The following is a 22,650-nucleotide window of genomic DNA, read 5'->3' on the forward strand; positions in this document are numbered from 1 at the left end:
TTATAAGCAGTCTCCGGTAATGCTCAGTACACGAAGAGAAGTGAAACAGCAGAAGCAAGTGGCGGGTTAGAGAAGGGGTGCTCCCTTGCGGGGAGGATCCCACTTTGCCTAGGATGATAGGGACGACCTCTCTTAGAGGAGCAGAGCCCAGAATGAAGCCGGTGAGTGACCTGTAAGAAAAGGAGCCCAGCAGTGTGTTTCACCGCCCTTTAGAAGGGTCTGTGGTCTGAGGAGTGGAGGCAGCGCTCACGTCAGAAGTTGCTTTAGGAGGTGGAAGGCGGGGTCACCTTATTAAGAGACTGAAGTCAGCCCGTATTACTTCTCAGAAACGTCTGCTGCAGGAGGAGCGGGCCGGCACTGTTCCGGCTCAGCCTGCCTGCATCTTTGGAGGCAGATGCTGTCGGTTACGCTGCTCCAGAAAATGTACGTTTAGGTGTCCAGGAAACCTCATGGTTTTGTTCCCCTCACAGTATTTTTAAAAGTATAGTCTTTGGACCAACTGTATCAGAATACAAATGCAACTCTGTGGGCCCCACAACAGATCCAATTAATCCGCATTTTTGAGGATGGTCCCTGGAAATCTGCAGTTGTAATGAGCAATTCCATATCCAGACTGAGGTTTGGAAACGGCCGTTTGTAGTCTTGTTGATAGAAGTCATCTTTATTCCAGGCTTGGTGGGCAGGCAGGCAGGGACCTGCTTATTTAAGATTCCTTTTCTTTTCATAATTTACACTGGAGCTTGCATTTCCTCTTGCATTGACTTAGTTCTTGGCTTTAATCTCTGGTACACTGTAACCTCCATATTAAGATGTGTCAATGAGACAGCAGAAATGAAACTCTTCTCCTCTTTGCATATATTATTTTGCGTTTTCTCCATCAGCCACGTCCCTGGGAAGGAGGAGCCAATGAAAGGAGAATGGTGAATTGGCTGTATTGACTGGTGTGCTTTAGAAGAAAGCTTGCTTCCACTCAATAGTTTTTTTGTTTTCCGTTAGTTGAAAATTCTAGTTATTTACTTGTGATTAGAGTTTTTAATTTTTTTATAGGTCTTTAAATCTCTAACAAGCAAAAGACTAAGTAAAAGAGAAAGCAGAGACTGAGAAGACTGAGAAAGTATTTAATGTATTTAGTAGCAGAGGCTCAGTAAATATTCAGTTTGATTTCCAGGGGAATGGAAACAATCAGCAATGGGAAATCTCAACCGTCTGTGGATGGTCAAACCAGATCCTTAAAGGCACCACAGTCAGCATTCTAGTGGGCATGCTGTAAGAACGTGTGCACTGTGGCCCCCATGTTTGATTTTAGTGCTAGCACTGAGGTTCATTGTCAGGTTGTGGGAAGACGGGTAACTGGAAAGCCTGTCTGCCAGGACCCATTTCCAGGCTGGTGGCCAAGCTTAAGTCTTTGGTACCTTGCCTTTTGGGTACTGCTGTGGCTACTGTCTTCCTTTAGCCAGGGACCTCCTGGAAAGAGGTTGAGCCTGTTAGAACTTGAAAGGGCCTTTGAATGAATGAAAGTCTATACTTTTCATTTTACTGTTAAAGAAACCAAGATTTCAGGGGCTGGCCCTGTGGCCTAGTGGTTAAGTTGAGTGTGCTCCACTTCTGTGGCCTGGGTTCAGTTCCCGGGCACAGACCTACACCACACATCAGTGGTCAGGCTGTGGCGGTGACCCACATACAAAAAACAAACAAACTGGCTTATCTATAAAAGCCACGCTCTCAGAAACATTCCTCTTGAAAAAAAATTCAGTCTGAGACCCCCGAGGTGCCCAGTGGTGAAGTTCCAATACAGCATCTATGCTGTGCGTCAGGGCAGACTGCAAGCTGTGGTCCCTCCAGGATTCACAACACCAAAGAAAACCAGAGCTGGGGCCGGCAGGGTGGCGGAGCGGTTAAGAGGGAGATTGGCAACAGATGCTACCTCAGGGACAATCTTCCTCACCAAAAAAAGAAAAGAAAAAAAGAAATCAAGATTCAGAGAAGTGACATTTTCTCCAAGGCCTAGGTACTAGATACTAGAATATGAAGATTGGTAATGTGGTTTTCTTCAATGGGGTCATCCAACTGAGTCATCTTTTTAAAATGTGTTCCCTTCCCCCCAAAGGATGTTATCTTTCTGTTTAAGGCATCTTGCGGTCATTCCATCCTGGTAGTTGGTTGTTTTTGACTTTGCCTGTCCAGTGATTGGGAGGCCTCATTAGGGTATTGGTGACACTTTCTGTCTTGCTTCTTTGTAAAAATATGTCATATTTAAGAGAAAAGCTCTTGAAATTAAGGCATATGGAGAAGCAGAAACCGGCCCTGAGTCATGCCACAAAGCAGCCCTGGAGGAGGAGAGTTCACAAAGAGTTGGTCTCTTTGCTTGGTACCGTATATTGACTTTCTTTTCCCTCCCTTTCCTTAGCCATTTCACTCCCATAAACTCAGTCTCTTAAAGAGGTATGGTGCGGCATAAGAGGCCCGAGTTGGAAGTCTGGAACCCAGGTCTTAGGTCCAACTTTGCTCCAAGCCTCCATTTCCTCTCTTTGGGCCTTATTTCTCCAATCTTTAAAATGAAAGGTTGGACTGGATAATTGGTGCCCCAGGATCTTTCCAGCTCTGATATTCTCTTTTTTTGGTGAGGAAGATTGTCCCCAAGCTAACACCTGTGCCAGTCTTCCTCTATTTTGTATGTGGGATGCCGCCACACCGTGGCTTGATGAATGGTGTGTAGGTCTGTGCCCGGGATCTGAACCCGGGAACCCTCTGCCGCCAAAGTGGAGCACGTAAACTTAACTGCTCCGCCACCCTGCCGGCCCCAGCTCTGGTTTTCTTTGGTGTTGTGAATCCTGGAGGGACCACAGCTTGCAGTCTGCCCTGACGCACAGCATAGATGCTGTATTGGAACCTCACCACTGGGCACCTCGGGGGTCTCAGGCTGAATTTTTTTTCAAGAGGAATGTTTCTGAGAGTGTGGCTTTTATAGATAAGCCAGTTTGTTTGTTTTGTTTTTTTTTTTTTTTTAAAGAGGTAGTGAAAGGTTAAAAATCAGAGTGAGAGAAGACTTGCGAGTTGGATCTCTGGGAAGTATGTGAATGTGTCCTGAGTATCTGTCTAGAATAGCAGACGCCGTGTCAGGTCTCATGGGGCGGCGCAGAATGTGGCGTTCTCCAGACGCTGTTGCAGAGGACAAGGGACTCTAAGGAAGTTCAAAGTCCATATTAGTTTCCACCTTTGAAAAAGGAAGGTTGGCTTCTTCCCCCGGGGCCTAAGAGGAGGGAGAGCTGCTGAGGGCAGGATTTCTAGCTTCCTCAGCACTCCCACCTCCCAGCGGGATGAGCTGAGCCCCTCTCTCAGCTCTGTATGACTGGAAAATCTGCAACTGAAGCCTGGCTTGTTTGGCTTAAAATATGGGGGTTTGTATCCCCTGAAAATGTCGCTTCAACCCCAGGATGGCCTAGTGATTCCCACAGGATACTCAGAGCTCTTTGGATCCGAGTCTGTCCCCAGAGCGGGCTTGATGGCCGTGTTGTAAGGTGATAAAGCCCGCTGCAGTGTGGCTCACACTGGAAACCACTCACCCTTAGGCTTTACTCTTCTGAGTGGGTGGGGTTCCTTCCATTCCTGCCTGAATGAAAAGCATTTAGTTGACTTCCTGATCGTGCCCTGTCTTGTCCTTTTTTTTCTTGCTTTTCATTACTTTTTGCTCAGCCCCTCTTCCAGTTGTGGCTGTACCCAAGGCAGGAGCCACGAAGGTCTGTACTGTCTGTAACTGGGAGGGAACTTAGCAGCACCAGTTAGGAAGGGGTTTAGGTCTGCTGCGTGTTCACAGGATTAGGGAGAGGAATGGGGAAGCTGGGCAGGCGGGGAGTCTTGGATCCGATAAAGCACTCTGGACGGGATGAAGGATTTGAGGAAATGGACGTTTGGGTTGCTGACAGGGCAGAAGTACTTGAGGAATGCTCCCAATTTGATAAATAGGTTATTTTTAGTTTGCAGAAAAAGAGTAGTTTCATCAGCTTGTTGGAATCTTGCAGTGGTGTTTGTAACCTAAACTAATCAGCTTAGGCTGTGCCAGAAAAGTGTCAGGTGGCATGCTCATTTCCTCCTAACTTTCAGTGCGGCCTGGCTTAACTCCTGCCGTCCTGTGGCCGGGACTCAGGGCCCTGGAGGGGCCGTAACTGGGGGAAGAATCCTGAGCTGCCTGTGAGGCCCTTGCCCTAATGCCGGCCCTCGGGCTGTAGACCTCTGCTGTAGAGGCAGTGCACTGCTCACGTCCAGAGTGCTCCCCTGCAGGACCCCCAGCATGATTTTGGGTGGAACTACCCAAAGTTCCAACAGGATTCAATGATTTGCTGTTTTTCCAATAAACCTGGCATTCTCTACCCATCCCTCTTGGTTCTTCGTTATTTCTCTGTCTTAAGTGATTTTTAGTGGATTTTAAGCTCCCAGTTATTCATTCAGCACACTTTTATGAAGTGCCCACTCAGACGTGTGCCTGGCCTCCTTGTAGGTACTAAGTGTCCTTTGATCTTTGTTTCTTAGAGACTCTAGATTCTATATGCTATTCTGTTGAAGAACATCAACTTCATTACGTAAAATATTTTAATTTTGGGAAAGACAGCTTGTATAAATTGCTAGATCAGAAAAACATGTTAAGTGGTCCCGTTTGGGTTCGGGTACCATATGGTCATTTACAGGAGATGGACCTTGCTAACTGGAAGCTGTGACCTTTGCCCTTGAAGAGTTTACAGTGGTGTGGGGAAAACAATAGACTACAAATTGTTGAAGAAAATATCGCAGCAAGTGCAGAGTAAGTCAGCTGTGCGTAACTAATGCTCTGCGTGCTGCGGGGCCCTCGATCGGTAGGGGTACGGCGCCCTGCTGCAGCAAGTTTTGCTCTTCTTTAGCTTTATGCACAAAGATGTGTGCCAGCGGTTTTGAGTGTGGCTGTTTGTAGTCTTGGGGTTTTCCTCCCTGGACTGGCTTTGTCAGTGCTGTGGACTCGATTCTGCGCCTGGCGACTGCGTGTCCAGCAGGGCGGAACCCTGCCCGGGCTTTTTGCGCCATCCTCTCACCTTCTGGCGCTGCATCAGACAATGCTCCACTGCTATGCATAGGCTGGCCTTATTTTTTGCTTAAAACATAAAAATAATCTGTATAGCTGATTCTCATGAGGACTAGGAAACTCGAGGCAGTCAGCTGAGTGAAGCAGAGCCGCTGGGGGACTGAGCCGGCTCGCTGGGGCGAGCAGGGGGCGTCGGGGTGGCGACGTTCCTGTTTCTCCTTCTTCGGGGCGCTGAAGAGAGAGGCTCCTCGTGAAAGCCCTCCTTTAGTTGCTCTCGGCTTTCCTTAGGTCAGCAAATTATTTAAAATAGAAACCTCAGTTTCCGCACGTGTGAAATGGGTCTGATAATGCCTCCTCATCTAGTTGTTGTGAGGATTAATTGAGAGTACGAGAGAGAAAGCACTTTGAACCAGGAAATAACCTGCGAGCACTAGACATTATTATTAGGAGATGTATCATCTCGGGGGGAGGAGGACACATGGACTTTGGAGGCCACTGGCAGGACATCTCTAGGGAGCCTTTCTGATGATTCTGGGCTTCCTAGAATCTGGACTTCCTTTAGTTGGTGGTTATAAGGAAAATAATATTATTTGATGTTATTTGAAGGGGGTATACATATGGGAGATGAGTTATCGTTTCTTGTAAGTCTATATAAATACACCTATACTTATGGGAACGTAAACATGGGCACTCCTCATGAGTTTCAGCCGTTGAGCCATTGGACATTTACTGAACTGTTATTATGTGCCAAGTGCTATGCATGTGCTTGGATTCAGAGATGAGATGCATAATCCTGGTCTTTTAAGAGCTCAGGGTTTGATGGGGGGAGATAAACAAGTAGATAATTATGCTACAGAATAAGTGCTATGCCAGAGGTAAACCTAGGGTCTTTCAAAAGGGCCTGTTCTCACTTGCTTCCTCTCAGCTTATCCTCCAGACTCTGTTTAAAAGTTGTAAGAGATCTTAGTGAGGCCTGGAGAAAAGAAGCAGTTTGCCTAAGGTCTTACCCATGGCTGGTCAGCAGTAAAGCTGGAACTGAAATCTGAGTTGTCATGCTCGCTGTCTCTTTCACATGTGCTCTTACCTCCACCAGCACTGACCTGGACTTTTCCTGCCTTGCCCTGGATCCTTACTCTTTTCAAAGAGGTGCTCTCCCTGCTCCACCATCTTTTCCAGCTTCCGTTCTTATTGCCTTGTCACAGTTAGTGTTGCAGTGAAGTAGGAAGACCTGGGAGCCTGCGGTTTGAGCTTGTTGAGGGAGAAGAATGGTTCTTAGCATTGGCTGCACGTTAGAATTGCTTACAGAGCTTTTATAGAATACTAATAGCTGAGATTCTGATTTTTACTCCCATGTTTATTTGTTTGTTATTGAGTTACATCTGCAGTAAAATACCCCAATTTTTAAGTAAAATACCCGGTGAATGTTTGTATATGTGTACAGTTGTGTACAGATTACTCACATCAAGATACGCATCAGATCAAGATACAGAACTCCAGAGGGCTCCCTCATGCTTCTTCCTCGTCAGTACTGGCTGCCCAAGTAACCACTTCTTCTGACTTCTGTCTCCACTGATGGGTTTTGTCTATTCTTGAGTTTCATACAAATGGAATCACACACTGTGCACCATTTTGGGTCTGGCTTTTTTTTGCTCAATATCATATCTGGATATTCATCCATGTTGCCTACAGCGGTATGTAGTATTTCATTGTTTGGATGCACCACAATTATTTGTTGATTCTACTGTTGATGGACCTTTGGGGTCTCACCAGTTTTAGCCATATGACAAAGCTGCCATGCACGTTCTTATTAATCTTGTCTGTTTTGGGGGGCGTGTGCACTCGTTTCTCTTGGGTGTGTACCTAGGAGTAAGATTGCCGGGCCGTGTGTCTCGCTTTGGTAGACATTGCTAAACAGTTGTGTGGTTGTGCTAGATGTTAGCATTAAAAATTGTTTTTATTAAAAATTTCAAGCATTCACAAAAGTAAGGAGTCTAATATAGCAAACCTACATATGTCTAGATTCAGTAATTTTCAAGATTTTGCTACGTTTGCTTCATTCCTTTTTTTTTGTTTGTTGAAGAATCTTAAAGCAAACCCCAGATATTATGTCATTTTACCCCTACATACTTCCACATGCGTCTTTATATATGGACATTTTCTCACATAACCGTAATGCCATTATCAAATTTAATGAAATTAACAAATCCTTAATAGTGTCTAATTCCTAGGTCATAATCAAATTTCCTTGACTGTCTTAAAAATGTCTTTGCAGTCAGTGAGTTAGAATAAGAATCTGACCGTAGTCCACACAGTACATTAAGTCGTCATGTTTCTTGTTTCTTTCTATCTGGAACAGTCCCTCTGCCCCTTTTTCACATCATTAACTCATTATAGAAATTGGGTCAGTTGTCAGATAGTAGTGACAGTCCTGAAAGCTCCCCAGGTTTTTCTGGTATTTCGCCAGGGTTGAAAACCCCTGAGATAGAGTGTCTGTCTTCCGACTATTCTTAGAAGAGGGTGAAGGATGGGGATAGAGTGTAAATGTTGGGTGGGTGGTCGAAGCTGTCGTGACAGGTGAGAGTGTGGACGTCTTGTGCAGTAGGAGTGGGATGTGGCTCTAGCAGCGGCGGACGCCCAGGGGAGAGTGTGGGGACTAGCGTGACTCTTCTTGTTCAGTAGGAACTTCAGAGGTTGGTTCTCTAACCCAACAGTCAGAGACTCTGACGCGACAAAGCAGATAGGATTTCTTCCCTGCTGAAGTTTTTTTCTTGGAGAACGGTAGACCATGAGATTTTTTTAAATTTGCTGAGCGAAATTGGAAAATAGGTCATTCGTAGCAATTGAGATACTTGAGGCTCAATGAAAGAAAACTTAAAGGGGTTAGAAGTTAAGTCTGTACACGGCACAGGGAGGAAGTGCTGACACACCCCGCAGGCGGGAGGCTGCTGTGTCCTAGAGCAGGCCTCCAGAAAGCGCAACAGGTGATGGTGTTCTGCTCTAGGAAGCCGGGGCTGATGCCTCCTAGTTTGTGCCCAGCGCCTTCTAGTAACTAGCCACCGTATCACTCCTTTCTCTTTACCTGCTAGGGCCAAATTGTCCCAATAATCTTATTTTCAGTAACTCATCAGGTGTAAGTGCTCAACAGAGATTTATGGGAAAGCGGTAATGCTGGTCACCAGCAGGGACTGAAGTGGTATATCCAGGTCAGGAAACCTGGGGAGGTCAGGGCAGCTGTCGCCTGGCTTTGGGGTACTGGGGGAGCACAGGTTGTCAGAACTAGAAGGGCCCTTGGGTTCTAGGATTTTACCCACCCATCTCCCCTTTCCAAGGCTTTCTGTTATAGAGAATTGCAAACTTACACCACACAGGAAACTTCATGATGAACTTCCAGGCCCCCACCCCCAGTTTCACCAGTGATGAAGTCACGGTCAATCTTGTTTCATCTATACGCTCATCCACTTAACCCTATCCTGTAATATTCTGAAGGAAATTCAAGACACCATGTCATTTCGCCTGTAAACATTTCAGTATGTGTCTTTAAAAGTTAAGGACTTTTTTAAATAAAAAAAACCACCCACAATTTTAATATCACATCCAAAAATAAAAAAGAATTCTTTAATACCATCAAATACCCAGTCATCCAGATTTCACTTTTCTCATCAATGTAATGATGCTGTTTTGTTTTGTTTTTTACAGTTTGTTTGAATCAGTGTCTAATTAAGGTTCATGTGCTGTGATTGGTCAGTAGGTCTTTTAAGAATTTTTTCATCCATAGGTTCTCTCTCCACCCTCCCCTTTTTAGTGTACAGGGTATCTTAGTCACATGTTGCCGCATAACGAAAGTTAGCAGCATAAAGCAATCTACACTTATTACAGCACGGTTTCTCTTGGTTCGGAACCTGGACATGGCTTGGCTGGGTCCCCTGCCTCAGGGTCTCAGGCAAGGCATCAGCCAGGGCTGCAGCCCTCTCAGGGTGAGCCTGGGGAAGGACCGGCTTCCCAGTTCACTCAGCGGTTGTTGGCGGGATTCAGGTGCTCGTGGGCAGGTGGACGGAGGGCCTCAGTTCCTTGTTGGTTGGTGGATGGAGGGCACCCTCAGCTCCTTGCCACGTGGGCCTCTCCAGCACGGCAGCTAGCTTTGTCAAAGCAAGCAAGACGCGGCAAGAGAGAATGCCAGCAGGAAAGAACTCAGTCTTTTTAATCAGAATCTCAGAAGTGACATCTTGTAACTTTTGGCATAATCTCTTCATCAGAAGCAAGTTATTAGGTCCAGCCCACACTCAAGGGGAGGAGCCCACATGGAACCTGGACACTAGGAGGTGGGGATCACGGGAACCATTTTAGAAGACTACCCACCTTGGAGAGATGAACTCTAGAGACCAGGTCCTCTGGCTATCAGTCTATTTGCCTTTTTACCACATTATTGATGCCACTGGGGAGAAAAAGGCTGGCCAACCCCTGCATTTCATTTGCCTCTATCTGTGTAGTAATTCACTTGTGTAATTTCCTTCTGTGACGCTCTGATAAATGTCATGTTTGTATATGTCAGTAACCAGAGCCCGCAGTTAAGAATCCTAGGTAGGCCAGGCTGACTGCTCTGAGCTTTTTCATCTTGATCAAGAAATGAACCAGTCACCAGTCCTTAAGAAAATATTGACTGTGTATTTCCCACTGTGCCAGGCCTCTGGAGGTACAAAAGGAGTAGAAAGGAATAAGAAGATAGTCTATAATTATTGTGTGGTATGGACGATAAGTGCAAAAAATTAGAAATTAGCATTGAGTCATTTCAGCCAATACTTTTGAGTACTTTCTATGTGTAAAGCTCCGTGTTAAGTGCTGTGGGGAGGATAAGACTCAGTAAGACAAGCTTCTGCTCCCTCCTTAGGAGGATGGAAGATAAAGCTATAATGCAAAGTAGACTGGAAATCGCTCAGGTGGAGATACACACAAAGTACTTTGGGAGCACAGGATGGAGAAGCTTAGGATGTCAGAGCCAAAAAAAGGCCCTTAGAGGTCATCAGGACTACTGGTCTTTACCATTTTGGGGACACGGAGCCATTTGGTCAGAGGGGTTCAAGAAACCTCTTTGCTAAGATAAGGGAATCAAGTGAAATTAGACAGAATATGAATTTTTCCACTGCCGGGGACAGGCGGACTTGAGTTGGAGTTAGTAGCCTTGGATCCTAGACTCGAGTTCTCCAGCACCGAGGACCTTCTCAGTAAAACTGGCACCTAACCTGGCCAAAGGTAGACTCTGGAACTGCTGTGTGTACCTGTAATGGAGCAATAACTGTGTTTTATAGCGTACAAAGTACGTCCACATACGTTATTGTGTTTGATCCTCACGCTCTTGTAGTTAAGACATATTATTGTTTCTGTTTTACAGATGAGGGAACTTCTACCCAGAGAATTATGATAATTCTGCGAGGGTCCCAGGACTGGTAAATCAGAGAGACGAGACTAGGACGCAGGATTCCGCCGCCCATGGTCCTGCCCAGGACGTGTGTGCGTGTGAGTGAATGCTGTTTTGTTTTGTTTGTTTTTAGCACTGAAGACGTTGACTGGAGACTTGCTGGCAAGCACAACTTACGAAAGGAACAAGGGAAAGAGACGCAGCCATAGCTACAAGAAGCACCTGGGACGGGGGAGGCGCAGCGAACTGGCGGGGAGCCCGAGTCTTTCTTGTCACTCAGGGTCCTCCCTGCCCTCTCGGCCGCTGCCTGGTTACACGCCTGCCCCCAACTTCCCCCCTCTCGCATTAGGGCTGCTTTCAAATGACTTCTGCTGGAACTGGGCAAGTTAATTTCTCAAGCTTCCTTTCCCAAGGGCTTCCTGGTGCACTTAGAGGGGAAGAGACACTCAACATGTGCGGGGGATGTGGGCTTAATCAGGATGGCGATGAGAAGAAAATTGGATTAACATTTACAGAACGTATTTTGTGCCAGGCCTTATGTACTTAGGCTCTTCATGTAGATTTTCACAGAATCCTTACATCAGCCCTGTGAAGTTTATCGTAATCTCTGTGTACACTTGAAGAAACTGAGATCGTGGAGATTAATCACCTGAACTGATATGTGACTGAATTATAGTGGGAACCCAGATTCCCTGACTTCTGAGGCCATGTGTGCTCTCTCTGTTATAGGCTGTTGCCTGGGCAGCAGGCTGAGTGGAGAGGGAGTGTGGAATAGAGACAAAAGGAGGTTCTCTAGAGGCTGTAAAATGGAAAGAAACTCCTTGCTGGGGTAGAAATAATGACTTTCCCCAAAATGTGCCTTGAAATTAAAATGGCAGCAGAAAACCTTTCAAACTCAGGCCCTGTAGTATATACAGCCCTGTATTCTGTTCCTGACAACACCCAGGGAAAGTGTATAGAAGGGCATTATTTTATTTTGCTGAGAAAGATTGGCCCTGAGCTAACATCTGTGCTAGTCTTGCTCTATTTTGTACCTGGATTGCTGCCACAGCGTGGCTGCTGATGAGCAGTGTAGGTCCACACCCGGGAACCGAATCTGGGCCGCTGAAGCGGAACATGCCGAACTTAGCCACTAGGCCCACAGGGCTGGCCCCTAAATGGGCGTTTTTATCTTCCATGTGGTAAGGGAGATGAGATGAGTGTATAAACAAGTAACTTAGGAATCGGTCCAGGGGAAGTGGCAGTCTAAGCTGCCATGAGGGTAAGGAGGCTTGAAGCCACGGGGTGACTTGCAGCCCGTGTGTGCTGCAGTGCTGGGATCATGCCCCAGTCAACAGGAGCGGACGTGGACATTCTCTGTAACCCATCATGTTTGCTTTTAAATAGCCAGACTTTTCTCAAAAGCTGTCTGTGTGCACTGCTTGCTCCGGTCTGGCTTCTGCCCTCACCTCTTCACTGTCACACCTCTCACTGAGGTCGCTAATGTCCACCAAGTAGCTGGAGTCAGCAGGCGTTTTTAGTCTTCAGTGTTCTCAGTGGAGCTGACTGTGTTGACTGCTCCTCCCTTCCGGAAGCACCCTGTCCTATTCTCCCACGTCTATGTTGTTTTTGCAGGCTCGTCCTCCATTCTACAGCTGTTAGTGTTCTGCTCTCCCAGACGCTCCTCTCTCAGGGTAGACGCTCTCCCTGGTGACCTCACCCAGCCCACTGGCTTTAGTAGCCTTGCCTCCGTGCACATGACTCATGAATTTCTGTCTCCTGCCCCCTCGCTCCCCTGTGCTGAGGACCCATCTATTTATTGTCAGTCAGGCACTGTTCCAAACACTGGGGATACAGTGATGAACTGGACAGAAAGGGGGGTAGGCGTGGGGAGGAAGACAAGAAATAGACAAAATATCAGGAGGGTTAAGTGCTAAGGTGAGCATTAAGCCCGGTGACTGGCATGTTAGGTTGAGCGCTGCTTCGTATTGGCTGGCTGGGTCTTTAAAGAGGTGGGAAAATTGAAGCTGACCAAAAGGAGCCAGCTGTACGAAGGGAAGAGGGAAGAGCTGGTGCAGAGGCCTTAAGGCCAGAATGAACACGGTGTGTGCAGGAGACAGGAAGCGAGGAGGGGACCTGGGAGGGGACGAGGTCACAGAGGTGGGGAGGGGCCAGATCGCGTTGGGCCTGGGAGGCTATGGTGAGGATTTTGGATTATTCTAAGCGAATGGGAAAGCCATTAGAGGTGTTTTGTTTTGTTGTTTTTAAGCAGGCTAGAGTCTAGATCTGATTAAATTTTTAGAAATTGAATTTGCCATTATTTGGAGAGTGGTGTCTGGGGCACAGTTGGTAGCAGCGAGGCTCACGGCGGCTGTTGTAGCAGGTCGGGTGCGGTCCAGTAGGTTGGACTAGGGTGCCCGGTAGGGGATGCAGAGAGTAGGGGACAGACTCAAGAAGATGTGGGGGTAGAGTAGTGGGACTTGTTTGGATTTGCATGTGGGGGCCGAGGGATTTTCTTGTAGGGTGTGAGGGAAAGAAAAATCCAGGGTGATTCCCGCTGTTTGGCCTGGGCGTGGATGAATGACGGTGTGTGCACTGAGTTGGGGGCACAGTGGGGGAGGGCTGGGTTGGAGAGAAGGGTGGAAAGTGACTGCTGTCAAGAACACGAGACTGTGGGCACGTGCTGTCAGTTAGACCTCCAGGTAGGTGTCAGGTAGGCTGTTGGGTATGCTTCTGGAGTTCAGGGAGGTCAGTCCTGGAGGTAACAATTTAGAAGGCGTTGATGTTAAAAGTCAGGGGACTGGATAAGATTACTCAAAGAAGGGAGGGTACAGAGAAGTCCCAGGTCTGGTTGCGGTCCAGCAGAGAAGGAGCCAGTAAGAAGAATAAAGAGGAGCCAGTGGAGTGGGAAGAAGGTCAGGAAAGCATGATGTCCCGGAACCAAGGAAAAAAGTGTCTCGATGGAGAAAGAGTGGTTATTTGTGTTAGACGCTGTTTAGAGGTCCAAGAAGTGACCATAGCATTTGGCAACCTGGAGGTCTGACCCTGATGAACAGTTTTAGTGCAGCGTTGAGGATAGAAGCCGATTGGAGTAGACTGAGAGGAGGAGAGGTTAGGAAGTGAGGAGTAGAGACAACTCTTTTAGGAGGTGCTTCTGTGAAGAGAAGCAGAGTCAGTGGGGCTGGAGTGGGTGGAAGGACGTGCCAGATCAAGGGGGAGTTTACTGTTTCTGTTTTATTTGTTTTTGTGTGAGGAAGATTGGCCCTGAGCTAACATCTGTGCCCGTCTTCCTATATTTTTCTGTGAGACACCACCACAGCATGGCTTGATGAGCAGTGCCAGGTCTGCGCCCGGGATCCAAACCTGTGAACCCGGGGCTGCTGGAGTAGAGTGCAAACTTAGCCACTATGCCACCAGGCCAGCCCCTTGTTTGTTTTTTTAAGATGGGAAATTCTAGAATCTTGCTTCTCAACCTGGATCAACCTGTTGGAAATACTGAGTCTCAGGCCCCAGCCCTAACTGAGTCAGAATTTGCATTTTAATGAGATCCCCGGCTCATCCGTGCGCATTCCTTTGAGAAGCACTGTTCTTGAGGGCAGCTTCTCAAGCTATCTGTGATGCAGGACCAGCGAACTTCTTTCTGACCTATCCCGCACCTACCTGTGGTACTAGTGTATACGATTTGTATGTAGCTCATTCCACATGTGGGTCACTATGTGAGTTCATCAACACCCTTTCTGGGTTCTTCCCTGTTTGAGAAATCCACTGACCATGTGCTTGGATGTTGCAGCCATGTCAGTTTGCTACACAAATGTCTAAATGGTTTCTCTCAATTTCTGTCCTTACAGTGGTAATAGTTTGTGAACCAGTGTTGGTTTGCAGACCTCACATTCTAGAGCATGTTTGTATGCTGATGGGCATGAGTCTGTAAAGAGGAGGAAACGGTGCTGTAAGAGAGAGTAGGGATGATTGCACATGGAGATAAAAGGGAATTGATCTGTGGTAGATATGGAAGCTTGTACTTTACACACCGACAGGGGCTCTTCATTGTCTCACTGGGGGAAGCAGAATGTTGGTGTGTTGTTAGATTTGGAGTGAGGAAGATGATGGTCTGAATGTTGCTTCTTGGTGACAAAGTCATTAGCTGATGGGGCTGGAGTTTTATTGAGAGAGAAGGAGGTGAAAGTCATTACAGAGAGTGGGAAAGGGAGCCTCTTGGGGGAAACGTAGCAGGATTGCTGGCAGCATCAAGGGAGCTGTTTGGAATTTGCAGTGATAAATTTTAAATGATACCGTGTAGTTGTATTTTCTTCAGAGACACAAGTTAGTTTATAACTTAGTTGCTTTGGTGTAGTTTGGTTTGATGAAGGAATTTTACTAGTTGAATATGAAGAAGGGAAAGGTGTTTGCAAGGCACTGATTTTGAGGGAGGTGAGGATATGAAGGGGGGCATGTAATTCCATTACATTACTTAACCTCTCTCCTCTTTTATGAGACGAGGATAATAGTATCCGTTTCACAGAGTTGCTGTGAGGATTAAAGTGCCTGGAGCAGGACGTGGGACACAGTAGGGGCCCTGTGTGCGCCCGGTATTGTTAGCTGTTATTTCCAGCATCTCTCCTGGAGCACAGAACCAGCCTCCCTCCTGACCTCTTGGTGCCATTCTTACCTCTTTCCATCCGTGTCCTTACTGAAGCCAAAGGGATCTTTTTGAAATGTGCACATCTTACCCTTATTTAATACTTACATGACTTCCTGTATGTCTTTGGATCAAGACCCGAATCCGTAATTTGGCGTCCATGGGTCTGGATGGCGTGGCTCTGTCCATGCCTCTGCAGCCTCATCTCTCCTCGTGCGTCTCCTTGTTCTCCCTTCTTTGGTCACATGGATCTGCTTTAGCTCACAAGCTTGCCTGCCTCTTCTACTTGGAGCCTTCTCGCTCCGTAAGAGCCTTCCTAGACCTCCCCGAGTGGCTCAGTTTCTATTAATTGTATTTCATATAATTTAAATTTAATAGTGTGATTCTTCAATCAGTGTCTTTCTTTCTTTTTTTTTTTTTTAAGATTTTATTTTTTCCTTTTTCTCCCCAAAGCCCCCTGGTACATAGTTGTATATTCTTGGTTGTGGGTCCTTCTAGTTGTGGCATGTGGGACGCCGCCTCAGCGTGGTTTGATGAGCAGTGCCATGTCCACGCCCAGGACTCGAACCAATGAAACACTGGGCCGCCTGCAGTGGAGCGTGAGAACTTAACCACTTGGCCACGGGGCCAGCCCCAATCAGTGTCTTTCTGTTGCACGATGCAGTAAATGCCACAAAGACGGGTCTGTCTGAGTCTGCTCACTGTTTATCCCCAGTGCTTTCCTCAGACCCTCTGCACTGTAGGTGGGAGGCGGTATTTGAATAAATGAAAGAACGAACAGACTCACTCCCCATCAGCCTCATGTGGGTTCTGATGCTTGGGCTATGGATCAGGACTGGCTTTCTTTTCTTTTTTTTTTTAAAAGATTTTATTTTTCCTTTTTGTCCCAAAGCCCCCCGGTACATAGTTGTGTATTTTTAGTCGTGGGTCCTTTTAGTTGTGGCATATGGGGTGCTTCCTCAGCATGGCCTGACGAGCGGTGTCATGTCCGCACCCAGGATTTGAACTGGTGAAACCCTGGCCTGCCAAAGCGGAGCGCATGAACTTAATTGCTTGGCCACTTTATCCATTGATCTGTTGTTGGGTTGCTTCCATATCTTGGCTGTTGTGAATAATGCTGCGATGAACGTAGGGGTGTATAGATCTCTTTGTATTGTTGATTTCATGTTCTTTGGATAAATACCCAGTAGTGGGATGGCTGGGTCATATGGTATTTCTATTCTTAATTTTTTGAGAAATCTCCATACTGTTTTCCATAGTGGCTGCACCAGTTTGCACTCCCACCAGCAGTGTAGGAGGGTTCCCTTTTCTCCACATCCTCTCCAGTGCTTATTATTTCTCGCCTTGTTAATTATAGCCAGGCTGGCTTTCTCGAGACTGAGATCTGAGAGAGAATTCCTTAGAGAGGTGGTCTAATGGAGAGGAGAAAGTAAAATTCGGGGCAGAAGTACCTAGGTGAGAATTCACTTATCAGCTCCCACTTATCGGCTGTGTGACTTTGAACGTTTGCTTCTTCCTCATGTATAAAATGGACATGATGGTATACACCTGAGAGGGTTACCTTAGAAGAAGGTTAAATTAGGTAATAAAAGTGCTTCTGGTTTCTTCCTCTTTAGGGTAATTGCTGTGGCTTGCAGTTTTCCCACCCTTGCCTTTACCTGCGCAGTCCTTGTGGCCCCTCAGTATCCCCATCAGAGACTCGTAGAGGTTAAAGGGACCCGGGGTCGTCTCTGATGCAGCCAACCGTCTTAAAGCAGGTGAATAAGCAACGATTTTAGACATGGGGTTCTGTTGCTAAACCCCGCAAACACGGGCTAACGGCAAGGCAGCCTGGTCTCCGTTAGAGATGACTTATTAGGAAAGGAAACCACAGAGCCACGTGTGGTCCTGGAGGGATACCCTGATCACAAGCTAGTCTTATCAATTGCTTATTAATGAGTGCTTCCAGAGTGCTCGAAGGAAAAAAAAATGAAATCTTTAAAAAAAATGTGAATAATTGTATAACCCTGAGATACTCTAATGAATCAAATAAATTGGCATGTCTCCACTTCTGCTTTTTGGGACCTGTTATTTCTAGTTTCTTCAAGAGCAGATGGAGGTAGCATGGATAAGGATGTCATACATGTCCTTATTGGAAAGGATCTTAGATAGCATTTCGTCCGACTTTTTTGTTCAGTTGATGAAACTGAGACCCAGAGAGCATAAAAGACGTGTCTGGGCTCCGACAGGGTGTTGGTGGTAGAACCCCCAGTCCAAGGTTCTTTACGGTTAGAGGGCACATCATCTTCTCAGTTTCTCACCCGAGTCAGAAGAGATCCCTTGCCCTGGGTTCTCCTCCCTTGTGGGCAGGTGGGCTGCGAGGTGGGAGGAGGGGATGAGAAGGAGGCAGGGCCTACAGAAATGGACGCGTCTCCTGCAGCGTCTGTTCTTCCCTCTGCTTTTACCTGGAGTGGCCGGAGCCCCACGTGAAGTGACAGCGCGGGAGCTGCTCAGTGGCGTTCGGGTTCGCGCTCTCCCAGTCTGCGTGCGTCTAGGTTAGCTAGCCCTCACCCAGCTGCTGGCCCTCTTCAGCCCCGGACCCACCGATGGTCCTGCCTCGTCCTGCTGTCAACCGCTTTACCAGGTTGGCTTTTTGGTGAAGAGACTGCGTGAGGCAGAAAAAACATTAAAACCTCTCCTGGCTTTTTCCCCCGAGCAATGCTGAGAGTGCCACCTCAGCAGTTATAGGGAGAAACGACTGTCTGCCTGCCTCTCAGTGCGCCCAGTGGGCCCAGATCTGACTCCCAGGGCTTGGCTGTTACGGTCGTCTCACGTTTACATCTTTTCTTGCCCTCTCGTTCCCACCGTCACCCCTTCTTCTCTGCTCGGGTCTGGAAGGCCTCTCGAGGTTGATGAGGAGGTGAGGGGGGCCTGGCCTGGGGGAATTGCAGGTGATGGTTTCTCTGTGGTCCCCCGTCATTCGAGTTCTCTTGCATGTGATTTTTCTGAGAATGGAAAGGAAAGTTATCACCGTGTGCACTCAGGTGAAGGGCCTGGCGTGGTGCTTCTAGAGGCTGCAGTGACCCAGAGTGACTTCAGTTGGGGTAATTTCCCTTGATCTATCTTCAAGTTTCATTGACTCTTTTCTCTGTCCTCTCCATTATGTTATTAAGCCCATTCAGGGAATTTTTAAATTTTTAGATACTGCATTTCTGTTCTAAAATTTCCTCTTTTAAAAAAAATTTCCAGTTTTCCCGCTTAGTTATCGTGGCTGCTTTAATATGCTCGTCTGGTAATTCCAACACCTGGGTCATCTTGGAGTTGCCCCCTGCTGATTGTGTTTTTCCTTGCAAAGGGGTTTAATTTTTTTTTTTTTTTGGTAATTTGCGATTGTATCCGGAACCTTATGAATGTTGTGTTGTAGAGACTCTGGTTTCTGTTGATGTTTTAATTTTACTAGGTGATTAACTTGGTTAGACTCAAAACTGCGAACTGTGTCGCCTGCAGTGGGTGGCAGTGGGATTTCAGTCCAGAGCCCTGGTCCTTGGCTGAGGATCTTGGACTTGGCCCTGTGCACGCGGGTGCGGGGCAGGCAGAAGTCGCGGCAGAGCTCACGCACCTGGGACGCCGCTCGGGCTCTCCTTCCTTCCTTCCCGCTCTCTGTCTGCTCCGACTCCGTCTGCTCCCTCTGGACAGAAAGCCTAGGGTTTGTTTCTTAACTGGAACTTCAGCTGGACAGCCCTTGGTCAAAGATCTGAAAATGGGGAAGTCGTCCCACACCAGTCCCTTCTTCCAGTTTCCAGCTTCTCTCCAGAATCTGCCGGTGTTTGTTCACTTCAGATAGTTGTTTTTGTATTTTATCCAGAGTTTGTAATTGTTTTCTGTGGGAGGATCGTACTGGAAGCAGAGTTCCCTGGAGCGTTTCTATCCATCGTCCAAGGGTTTTGGGAACAAAGGTGGTGCCCGTTTGGGAGAGCTTTGATCTTAGCAATCAGATGGCGTGGACAGGCGCGTCCCCCCACGGGGCTGCTGGCGATCTCATGTGGACTCAGCCGTGTTCACTGTAGCTTGCTCTGCAACCCTGGGCGAGTCTCTTCTCCCGGGGACTCACCTTCTCCTCTGGAAAATGACGGGGTTGGACTCTGATCTGTAAGGGTCCTCTCGTCTCTGCTTAGAGACAGACAGACACACACACACACACACTCTGCCACCACCATCGCCCCAGTAGTAACAACAGGAAGCCCCAGCAGAGCTGCCTGAGGGTGTGCGTCGGGGGCTCGGTTAGGGTGCAGAGCTCTCTGAAGGGGCAGCAGTGGAGCGTGAGGGTGTTCACAGTCATCCTCGTCTCTCCGCGCCGGTTCGCTGAGGGTGCAAGAGGTAAATGACACTCAGAAGCAAAGGAAAGAAATCACCCGCCGCTTGGTTCCACCTCTTAGAAATGAGGAGAATGTCGGCACTTGAACACAGCTCAGGATCTGGAGTTCCTGTTTGTTTGGGCTTTGGCAATGCCTTCTATCCTGTTTTGGAGAATAGCCCCCTGGGCCTTAGGGACGGGCGGCACACTTGGCAGGAGCTGGGGGCAGGAGCTGCCGGCAGGGTCCCTGTCGGGGCTGCAGAGGCCTTTGTGGAGAGAGTCACGTTCGTGTGGCCGCTTCTTGGAGTGCAGAACTTTTAGGTAGGGAGGTTCTGGGCTGTGCAGAGGAAGGGGTGTGTGTGTGTGTGTGTAAGGTGGGTGGAGAGGGGGAGAGACAGGTGGGGGGCAGGACAGAAGGCCTAGGGCCCGTCCTGAGGCTGTTTCAATAGCAGCCTCACTTCCTCTGCTTAGACTGACTTTTTTACAGTCTGGCGGGGGGGCGGGAGCCCAGGAAGCTTCTCCCACACCCACCTAGCCACCCCTGGGTGCTGCCCCTGCTACAGGTCTTTTTCTCCACTTCTTGTCTGGCTCCTTTCATGCGTTTCTCTTCAGGGCTTGTTGATGTGAGGCTTCAGGCCTTCATCTTTTTTTTAAGTCATTGTGAAAAACGGCCATTTCATTATTTCTCCATCCTAATTCTAGCCTTCCAGCTCCCTGGATTCCATTGTGCGTATGTGGTGGGGTTGGTGGCGGAGGTGTGGAAATCGGATTAAAGGGACCCGCAGCCTTGGAAGGAGGTCACACAGTGGTCTGTGGGACACGTGAGGGGGGGTGGCGGTTGTGATGAAAAGCGGGGATAGTTGTTGGGGTGTGAGACCGTGTATAAAAGCTTCAGTGGACCGCTAGCTTAGAAGCCGTCTTTCCATTCTTACCCAGACTGAGACAGACAGGAGTCTGACCCAGATCTTCCGCTTCCAGGAACTCCTCTCTGATGTTAGGGGCAAGCTTCGATGGGTTAGCAGGTTTCTCAGCTCTCTTGCAGAAGGCTTGTTACAAAGCCGAAGGGTGAGTTTGTGACAGAGAAGCCCTATTTTAGTTCTAATTGATTCTGGGTGGTTTAGGCCCTTTTGGGGACCTAGTCTAGAAGGCAACCCGGTGAGAGGCAGCACGGGGAAGTGGCTGTTGTGGTCAGGCAGACTTAGGGTTAAATCCTGGCCACTGTTGACTAGCAAGCCATGAGACCTTGGGCAAGTCACTTGACTTCTTGAAATTTAGACTCTTTATTTATAAGGAGGTAACGTTATTGTGTTGTCTTCTGTAAAACATAAAACACATTGCCTGGGGTGTGGTAGATACTCCACAGATGTTCCACTTTTTCTTACCCGCCTTCCAGAACATCTTATTTTTAGTAGAATCCCGGCTTTAGCCATAAGCAGTTGTGTGACTCAGCCTTTCCAAGCTTCAGTTTCCTTCTCTGAAATGAGGGCATTTAACTAGCTGATTTCTGAGGCCCCTCCCAGTTCCAGGATGTCGGAGGGATCCTTAGCCCGTTGGGGAATGCATAGGTCTGTTAATCTAAGGAGAGACAATGTCGTCCACCCAGGACCGTGTGATCCGGTGGGGAAGGGGCAGCTCCTGGAGCCAAACTCCCTATCTTCCCTGAGAGAGAGAACGCCTGCTTCCTTCCGAGGCAGCGTCTGGGCCCGGAGCCCGTCTCATCTGTCTGACGGCCACTGTGTGTGAGGGTCTTGGGGACAGGCCCTCGGGTCCACTCAGTCTTGGTGCGAGTCCTGTTCTACCTGCCTCTTCCTTTCTGTGTGTTCTGTCCAGGTCAAGGGGCAGCTGCCACTGGAAGACAGCGACTGCTTCCTAGCCATCGACGTCGGGGAGCAGCCGGAAGTGTGGACGGAAAGCTTAAATTACCTAAATGGTAAGTCTGTTGTATGGCGAACCCGGCCGCACCGATGCTGGGTGGTTCTCGAAGTCTCCAGGATTTGCCCACCATTACAAGAGAGGGAGGGGTCAGTGTGGAGTTGACATCCTTCTCCTGCCTCCCCTTTACTGCATGCTTACTCCGCGCCAGGCACAGTCCTGTTTGACGTGCATTATCTCGCTTAATATTTACATCAACCCCGTGAGGTAAGTGCCACTGTTTTTACTACGAGGAAGTGAGCTTAGCGGGGTCAAATAACTTCTCCGAGTTCGCGCAGGCAGCGTGCGGTAGGACTAGATTCAAACCCGGGTTATTTTCATTGCGCTTGATGTTTCTCTTTTGGGAAAGTTACTTTTTGGTTGAAGCAGAGACTGATTTAATCTTTAAAAAGCAAAGCAAAATAAACAAACAAAAAAACCTTTTGATCAACACTAGCTCCTTTTTCTAGCCCTTTCGGGAGTCTGTGTGCCAGCATCTTCTTGGTTGGTGTTGACCAGGGCAGTGGAGAGTACAGTGAAGCAGAAGAAGCCCGAGCAGTGAGTGGCCGGAGGAGCTCGTGGTCCTGGTCACCAGCTGCAGCTGACGGTTGTTCGAGAAAGGTTCTCTGGGAGGGCAGAGCAGTAGGGCAGCCACAGCGTGGTCTGGGAGCTGGGTTCTAGGCATGGGAGCGGCTGGACGCGGGAAAGCAGGCTTAGTCAGAGCACTTCCTGGGGTGGCCCTTCCCGGGAAGCAGGCCCTTAGGGACGGTCCCGGCTCTTCTCGAGGGAGCGGGAAACTTGGGGCAAGCGCTTGCCATGTTCATTGGTTCCGGATTCTTCTTCTGTTCCTTTCCCGGGAGCGTTTTTCCTACCTTAGGGAACTGGGTTGTGAAGTTAATTTCTGGTCGGATGGAGTGGCTCAGTATTCATTTGCTCATTGGTTTTTCTGATGATACTTTAGTCTCTTTTTATTGGAGCACTACTTTTTTTTTTTTAATATACTTGATGAATTTTGGGGGTAAAATAATAATTCTCATCCACAAAACTGATTACATATACCAATTATACATAGAGTATTTTGCTAGATGGTGGGACTTAGATTCTGATGATAAAATTGGCCACTCACTGCATGCCTAGCACAGTTCTCGCAGCTAAGTACACAGCATTAAACGAAACAGAAAGTCCTGCTTTCAAGAACGATATTCTAATGAGTAGAAACAGATAAAAACAAATGAATAACTGGATATAAACAAACAAACAAATAGGTAAATAGATAAGTAACACCCCCTCATGATAGGTGCTCAGCAAAACACAGGCAGGGTGTG

The 22,650-nt window shown here is 47.8% G+C and overlaps 1 protein-coding gene across 11 annotated transcripts in view; it reads left to right on the forward strand.

Moving 5' to 3' along the window:
• The window catches only part of LUZP1 (leucine zipper protein 1), a 126,497-nt gene that overhangs the window by 30,442 nt on the left and 73,405 nt on the right, over positions 1–22,650 (forward strand). For 4 of the 11 annotated variants that reach the window (XR_011503572.1, XM_070510717.1, XM_070510719.1 and 1 more), the window contains exons 2-3: positions 10,437–10,561; positions 21,245–21,344. The gene's annotated coding sequence lies outside the window, so the exon portion shown is untranslated. Of the gene's footprint in view, positions 1–10,166; positions 10,298–10,436; positions 10,562–19,611; positions 19,736–20,350; positions 20,480–21,244; positions 21,345–22,650 lie in introns of those variants that run through there. The other 7 variants (XM_070510724.1, XM_070510725.1, XM_070510721.1 and 4 more) reach the window with 5 other exon arrangements.

The sequence above is a fragment of the Equus asinus genome, chromosome 5, assembly GCF_041296235.1.
Source record: "Equus asinus isolate D_3611 breed Donkey chromosome 5, EquAss-T2T_v2, whole genome shotgun sequence".
Lineage (NCBI taxonomy): Eukaryota > Metazoa > Chordata > Mammalia > Perissodactyla > Equidae > Equus > Equus asinus.